At 39.0% G+C, this 8,846-nt stretch overlaps 1 pseudogene; it reads right to left on the reverse strand.

Moving 5' to 3' along the window:
* The window catches only part of LOC127214777 (plastin-3-like), a 29,379-nt pseudogene extending 20,740 nt beyond the window's left edge, over positions 1-8,639 (reverse strand).
* Between the last annotated feature and the right edge of the window lie 207 nt (positions 8,640-8,846).

Here is an 8,846-nt window from a genome sequence, read left to right on the forward strand (position 1 = left end):
AAAATTATTGAGCCCTGGATGTTTGCCAGGCTGGGTGCTGGTGAGACCCTAGCTCAAAGGAATCAACTAGTAAACATGGAAAGAATTATTTTAACCACTAATAGCTATGGAGCATTTATTCCATTCTAAAGTACTTTGCTAAGTTTTAAATGATTATTTCTGTGGGTAATTTTATTAATGGGGGTAAAAGACTTATTACCATTGTGTAAAGCAAGTTTCTCATTGTGAAAACAAGAAGTTAACACAATCATCTCTGTTTAAAAATATACTGCCCCGTCAGCCTTTCGCTGAAGGCAACAATTGTATTGGTTTGCAAATATATAAGCCTTATGTTCTGGGTACTTAGCTCAGTGGTATAGCATTTACGTAACATGTGCCAGGCCAGGATTTAACTCATACTGAAAAGTTAAAGATAGGAAAAATATCAGCATAAAAATCCAATAGCACAGCATGGTAGCACTCGCCTTTAATCCCAGCACTGGGAGGAGGCAGAGGCAGGCAGATCTCTGAGTTCAATGTCAGCATGGTCTATGGAGTGAGTTCTAGGACAGTCAGGGCTGTTAATGAAACCCTTTCTTGAAAATTTAAAAATCAACCAACCAAGCAAAATCACTAATTAGAGTTTGCAATTCTTAAAATGAAAACAAATAGTGGTACTCTGCCTTTGAAATTTGTATTCATTATTCAGCACTTTTTGGAACTATATATAGTCTTGAAAATAAATAAAAACTGATTTTATTTGCACCTAGTTTATACTGAATACTCCTTTAAACTACAATTCATAAAACCTTCAATGCCCTAGCATATGAGAATCCATTTATTTCTCTTTCCTTGCTTCTGAAATGACAAGAATAGCAGTCTCTGAATCTCAAGGTAGTTAAGTCATATGATAAGTTTTCTTTGACAACTGGCAGGGTGTTAAATTAATGACAAAGAACATGAAAGAAGACAGCCATTTCAATGTCCCTCCTTTCTTCTACCAGTCATGACAGCACTATTCCGATTCTTTATGTGGGTTACTTTACCATCATAGCTCAAGTTTTCAACTGTTTCTATTGTATGTGTATGGCTGTTTTGCCTGCAAGTATGTCTGTTTACCACAATGTCCTTGATGTCCTTGGAGATCCAAAGAGGGCATCAGATCCCCTGGAACTAGTCTGAATGTTTGTGAGTTGCCATGTCTAGAACCTCTAGAGGCAGCCAGTGTTACTGAGCCATGTCTCTAGGCACGACTTCATGTGTTTTGCTTAGCAGGGACTAACTGGAAAAGGCTACTGCCCTTTGGATAATGCTGGTCAACTCATTATTTTTCAGGAACCCATAAATGCTTGTCCAAAGTGAAAGAAGGGCAGTGGTCATACTCTTAACTGTAGTATTTGAGGCCAAAGGAGGCAGACCTCTGTGACCTCGAGGCTAGCTTAGTCAGCTTATATCAGTTTCAGGACAGGGGGCTACAGACACCAATCCTCTTTCAAACAAAACATTACTTTGACCTAAAATCTCTCCTTAATATTTTATTCTAGAAGTCACAATATTGCCCCAAATATTATGTGAAACTATTAAAGAACACACGAACAACTTCACCTTATTTCTTAAAACCACTAAAAAGTTGTGTGGAAATTACAGAACTTCAGAATATACAAAAATTAGTTTTTCCCAAGATCATTTTCTGTATGAACACATTTATAGTTTGCCCTCAACATTGCCAGTTGGATTACAAATCCTAATAGCTCAGGCTGCTTCTTTCTAGTGATCTGAAGATTCTCAGCTGTAAGTTGTATCAAAAGCTACTGATGGTAGTTCACTACTGCTTTGGCCAGCTTTAAATTCACAGCGACCCATGCAAGTTACATGAGAGCCATGCAAGTGCTCAAATCATAAATCATTTGTAACTTACTATTGAACACAGAATTCAAAGCAAAAGACTTTGGCCAGAACTGGAGACAGAAATGATGGGAGGAAATCAGTCTTTCAAAAGGAAAATGGCAAGAACTTATGATAAATGGGACATGAGTCTGTAGTTTTCAAACAATAGCGACCCCCCCCCCCACACTGACTGTTGATTAAGTGGTCCATTTGTTTCTGACCATATGGTGTATACTTTTAGTTCTAATCAGACGGAACATGGCTGAAATTCACTTATACATAGTGAGTCATGGTATCTCGTGAGAGCATATGTTCCTATTGCAGCTATCTTGGTGCCAAGATAAAATACTGAGAAGGACAGGTGGGTTTGTTCTTGATGACAAGTATTGAACACTAATTAGTAGTTTGAGTATATTGAAAAGAATGCCTAATAAGTTCTAGTCAAACTCAGTCTTCAAATAATAACAAATACTCAGGCATTATGGTATAAATCCAGCACTAGGATGCCGAGGCAAGGGATCACAAATTGAATGCCAGTCTGAGCTACATAGCCAAAGGTAGTCTTAAAAAGCCAAGTAATGGCAGGGCGGTGGTGGTGCACACCGTTGGTTCCAGCACTTGGGAGGCAAAGGCAGGTGGATCTCTGTGAGTTTGAGGCTAGCCTGGTCTACAAAACAAGTACCAAGGCAGGCTCCAAAGCTATAGAGAAACCCTGTCTTGATCCTCTACAAAAATCACAACCAAACAACCAAGTAAATGAATAAATATTACTAGATGGACCCAGACATGGTAGTACATGCCTTTCTCCCTCAGCTCACATTGGAGGCAAAGGCAGGATGTTCATTACTTTAAGTTAGAGTGACTCAAAAAAGACAAACACAAAACAAGCCCTAACCCAAATAAAAATAAGAACATAAACACTATGTTTCTTTTTGAGACAGGGTCTCATTTTACAATTGCAGCCATGTGGATGGCCTTAAATTTGCTATGTAGCTAGCCTGGTCTTGAACTCACAGAGATCTACCTACCTCTGCTGTGATTAAAGGTATGCACTGCCATGTCTGTTCTATAGGGTGTTCTTTTTTAAATTAATTTATGTTTACTCAGCCATGTTTGTTTGTGCTCCACTTATGTGCAGTGCCTGAAGAAGCCAGAAGGGAGTGTTGGATGCTGTGGAACTGGGATTACAGTTGTGAGCTGCAATGTTGGTGCTGGGGAGTTGAACCCAGGTCCTCTAGAAAGCAGCCAGTAATCTTAACTGTAGAGCCATTCATCCATCCCCTTAAGGGTGTTCTTTTGTTTTTGTTTTTTCTTAGGAATTTTATTTGTTTATTATGTATACCTTGTTCTGTCTGCATCAGCAGGTTTGCACTTTTTCAGAAGAGGGAACCCTATCTCATTACAGATGTTTGTGAGCCACCTTTTTGGTTAGCACAAGGAATTGAACTAAGGGACCTCTGGGAATAACAGCCAATACTCTCTGCTGAGCCGTCTCTCTAGTCCCCTCTTAGGTGATTCTTATCTGAGAGAAAGAAACAACTGCTCTTAAAAAAAGACATCTTGCAATAATTTGTTAACAAATCTAGACTGAAAATCTGTAAGTCAATAAATCCATATTAATTGCAGGCAGCTACAATGATTAGATCTTGATAAAGACCCCGTGCCTGTCACCCATGCTGCAGACACGGAGCTAAAATAATAACACAGGGGAGGTGCTAAATCAGCCAGAACGAGGAATAATTGATGACATTAGACCAGAAAGTAAAGACTGTAAATGTCTCTTACAACAGACTCAAAGAACATGTTTCTAGCTTTTAATTATCAAAAATGATCACCCCTGGAGAAAATGGTTCAGTTAAATACTACTAGTACAGGGCTTAGAAAACATCTTCTAATCAGAAAGTTCAGCTTACAAAGCTTCTAAAACTGAAGTAGTATGACATCATTAAACTCGTGAAGCACACCATGCTCTATGGGGAGAAAAAATGCTTCAAAGATGTCATTTATTTTGAAAGATCACCCCTTATTGAGTACCTAAAAGGAGACTGTTTCTGCTTCCTGTAAGTGTTGACATATAAGCTTTGTCTCTGTCAATGTACCGTTTCATGATATTTTGTTATGTATCCTCATTAGCTGTAATAATTAAATTTAGTGAGCAGAATGACAGCACACTATTATTGGTGAGTAGATATAACATGACATATTTAACTATTCAATACAATAGTATTTATATTTTAAGATTCCCACTAAACAATGGATCAACAATGACTCTAATAATCCCGAGACTTTCCCCATACTTACGTAAACAAATTCATTAAAACTTATCTTCCATCTTTGTTTCTGTCACCATCAGCATAGATTTTTTTAGAATAATTTCTCTCACTTTATATCCCGGCAGCGGCATATTAGCTTCCTTGAAAAGCTCTGTGAAGTTCATGAGTCTGGGTGACCCATTGCTGTTGAGATCTTTGTGGAAAGGAAGGAAAAAAAATCAAACAAAGAAAAAAGCAAAGATACAACAGGAAAAATGATTAGAAATAAATATGTAAGACTGTTATATAAAAAAGAATATTGTCACTCCACATGCATGCTTAATTACAATCTTTTTTATCATTTTGGAATGTAAGGATGTTTGGAAGGGAAATGTATATTTTAACTGAAGGGCAATGTTTTGTTTATATCATGTATCTTGTATTTTAAACAATGTGTACAAAGCTTTACTTAAAAAATGAAATGCTGTGCAGTGGAAGAGCAAGGGAAGAGATACCTTATCAGAGAGCCACGTGGTGCTAGAGTAACTCCAGAATCCACAAAAATGATCCCAGCTAAGACCCTAGCTACAATAATGGAAAGGGTGCCTGAACTGTTCTAGCCTAGCAATCAGATTATGCTACCCTAACTCATCCAGCAATTGATGGAACCAGACACAAAGATGCACAACAACCAAGCACCAGGTCGAACTCTGGGAATCCAGTCGAAAGGAAAGAAAGGAGGAGGAAACATATGGGTAAAGGGGAGGTCAAGATCCTGTGGACAAATCTACAGAGACAGGTGAACCAAGCTCTGAACCAATGGCGGTAGACTTCAGGGGACCAAACATGTCCTCCATATGTGGAGACAGTTGTGACTTAAACTATCAGAGGGGCCCCTGGCAGTGGGAGCATGATACAAACCTGGTCCATGAGAGCAAGCTTGTTGGAGGCCAAATCCTTAGGGTGGATGCCATGCTCATCCTTAATGTATGGGAGAGGGGCCTTCCTGTCCCAACCTGTGTGTCGAACTTTGTTGACTCCTCGCGAGGTCCTTACCCTTGAGGAGGAGTGGACTGGGGAGTGGGCTTGGGGGAAAGCAACAGGGGAGGGCAGGTGGAGGGGGTGGGAGAAAACTGTGGTTGGAATGTAAAATGAAATTTAGAAGAATTAAATAAAAACAAAGCATCTCTAGTTATAAGAAAGTAGAGTTTCTGGTTAATAGTTATTAAATAATAGAACCAGAAGAGTCTTTAAGAAATAATACTTATGTACCAACAAAACCCAGTCACTTTCGGTGGTGATGGCATGGCGGTGGCACATGCCTTTAATTCCAGCACTTGGGAGTCAGAGGCAGGTGGATCTCTGTGATTTTGAGGCCAGTCTGGTCTACAGAGTGACTTCCAGGACAGGCTTCAAACTATACAGAGAAATTCTGTCTCGAAACCAAAAAACAACACAAAAAGAAAACAGAAAAATTTTGTCATGGTGAGCACTGTTTCTACTGTACCTATGTGGGAGTTTTATTGAGGTTTTAATAAGGATTAGGGGAAAACAGATAGGCTGAGGTGTTTATTCAGGAGAAATAGCACAACATAGACAGATGAACACCAGCAGGTTCCTGGTCCCAAGGATGCATTCAGATGCTCTCTGTCCCCATACAACCCAGGCAAGAAAGCGATCTGGGGCCCCTTCTCCAGACCTAGTTCCCCCAGAAGGTCTGCTTCTCTGGGCGTGGTCAGTGCCACAGGTGTGGACAAAGTGAATATCTCTCTCACTACAGAGTTTTATCCTTATTTTTCTTTATTAAAAATTATTTGTTTTATTTTGTACATTGGTTTTTGCCCCCATGTTTGTGTGAAAGGTGTCAATTTTGGAGTTGCAGACAGTTGTGAGCTGCTATGTGGATGCTGGGGTGAACCCAGGACGTCTGGAAAAACAGTAGTGTTCTTAGCTGATGAACCATCTCTCCAGCTCTATTTTCTTTTTGCAAAACATGTTTTAAGGCATTCCTTTAGTTTTATCTCCAGCTTTTATCTAATATGAAGCAATTGCTTTCAGGGCCATTTTTTTCAGTTAATGTAAACAAATGTTAATCTAAGACAATAGAGAGTTTACAAGAATAAAAGAAAGTCCTGAATAAAGAAACAGATGTTCAAATGATTCACCATAAATCATTTTATTTTGTGCTAATATAGTTTTAATACAGAACATACAAATGCACAGAGCTGAATAATGATTATTCAAAAGTATGAGAAAGTTGGGCAAAATCACCAACAGAATGACTATAAACTGGCTTTTTGAAAAAGCAGGCATTATGTATACATGTATGTATGCATATGTGTGTGAATAAATTTTCACTTTTACCAGAGATAGGAAGGTGATAAATTTAAATCTAAAGGAAGAAGTAATCTGCAAATAAGAAAATGGCCAAGATGATCACTCTACTCCTTTATTAATGGAAATGTTTTATGGCTGGGAATTTACTTAAAGGTTCTGCCAAGGTAGGGTGAGGTGGTGTGTAATCCTAGAACTCGGTGAGTTCAAAGCCAGCCTGGTCTACAGAGTTTCAGGACAGCCAGGGTACAGCTCTATCTCAGAAACAATAAGAATAACAAAAATGTCTATAGTGTTGTTCTTGGAACCAAAGATGGCACAGAATGTATTTGCACTTTTGAATCCACATTCTAGCAGGATACACATATAGAGCTGCAAGTATGGCTATAAGACATGGCAACTCAATGTAACGATGTGAATATTCTTAGGAGGAAAATTTAAAGCAGGAGAGGATTAGACCAGCAGTTATCCCTGCCCTCGTCACCACCTGCAGCTGAGAAATTCAGGGAAATGTCTGGACTATTTTGCATTGTTTGTAAACAGGGCACCCTGATGCTTCCTGGCTGGTCTAGAATTTGCCATGACTTGTGCATCCTCAGCCTTGTTGAGCTGAGGATTATAATCTCGCATCTCAACATGCAGCTCAAATTGAAGACATTCCTGATTGCCACATCCAGAATGGGTAGATGATGCTCCTGGCATCCAGTGGGTAGAATCCAAGGATGCCATGAAATCTCTACAGCCCATAAGACACCCTTGCTCACTAGGCAACACCACAATGCTGCAGCTCAAAATATAAACAGCGCTGATTGAGTAACTCTAGTTATAATCACACTGTGGAAGCTGGCTGTTTAGACAGAATGGTTAAGGAAGGCCTTTGTGCGAGAGGGTTTCCATTTGAATACAGATTGTGTGAGGCAAAGGCAGAAATCTAGAGTAGGGCAGGAAAGAGTACAGGTGTGCAATGCAGATGTGCACAAATTGTTCTTTTGAAGACACAGATCTGGCATGCCTCTAGCAAAGTGAGCAAAAGAGATGCCAAAGAGAAAGGTCAGTCAGTGGCTTATGCGCATTCTTCTAGGTTGCAGTACATATTTTGAATTTTGCCACAGTGTCAATGAGTGTGATTCATAGCAGTTAATTCTGGGCACCACTAAAATATTAACTATTTTATGTCCCCACTTGTTTGGAGCTTTTGAGTTTGAGACAAGGGTTTCACCATTATCATTTTATTTAGCCTTGTACTTACAGTGATGCTCTGTTCTCGGCCTCCCCAAGTGCCGGGATTATAGGTGCATGCCACTGCACACCTAGCAAAAAATTTAACTATCTTATCTGGAACCATACACCAATCAATTGGGGATTGATGAGTATTTTTGTCTTTTTTGTTGGTAACAGGGTGTTAAACCAGGTCTACTTCTAAGCAAGTGCTTTACCACCAGCAAAGTGGTATACTTTGTGCAAAAAAAGCTTATGAAATTCTGTGTTTAGTTGCTTAATACAGTTCCTATATATATATATATATATATATATATATATATATATATCCTTATTGATTTTGCATTGGATTAAAAAACTGAATAGGGATTTATACATGCAAGTATGAGCTCTAACTCAACCCCAGTTCTACTGACAAATGCTCTTAAAAGCTGATTGCTATTTTTTACCTGATTTTTACATTTGAAAGGCTATTTCTCTGTGTTTATGTATACCTGAGCATTTGTATCTTGGCAGAGGTCAGGATACCTTAGGGAAAGTAGTATCTCTCCTTGCACCATGTGGATTCTGGGAATCAAATTCAAGTTGTTGTTGGCTTGGCAAGAAAGTGCCTTTACCTGGTGAGCCATTTCACTGGCCGCTGCTAAACTGTATGAATTGCAGTGTGTATATTATAATGAGGAGGGATTTTTTGGACTCAATGTTTGCTACATAAGTACTTCCATCATTAGGTTATTAATGTATTTTTTTTTTTTTCCCTCCTGAACATGAAGTCATGAAGTTACCCAGAGCCAGCTTTGAACTTACACTGTAGTCCAGGTAGTGTTTGAGTTTGTGATCTTCTTGCTGCATGCAGCTTTCTAGCCCTGCAATCACGAGGCATTCATAATGAGGCCCAAAGACACTTTCAAAATCTAGTGAAGGGCTGGGGATGTAGATTAATCTGGCAAGTATTTGCCTAAGGTGCATAGCGTCTTGGGTCCAGTCCTTGCAGTTTTATAAAAAACTGGGCATGGTGATACATGCCTTTAATCCCACAATGAGTTGAGGCGATCAGAAATTCAACGTCATGTTAGGCTACATAAGAGGTTTGATCCTAGTCTGGGCTTTATAAATTCCTATCTCAAAAATAAAAATCTAAAGCTAAAATATTTGTATTTTTAAAGGACTCATCAC

Source organism: Phodopus roborovskii, unplaced genomic scaffold, assembly GCF_943737965.1.
Source record: "Phodopus roborovskii unplaced genomic scaffold, PHOROB, whole genome shotgun sequence".
NCBI lineage: Eukaryota > Metazoa > Chordata > Mammalia > Rodentia > Cricetidae > Phodopus > Phodopus roborovskii.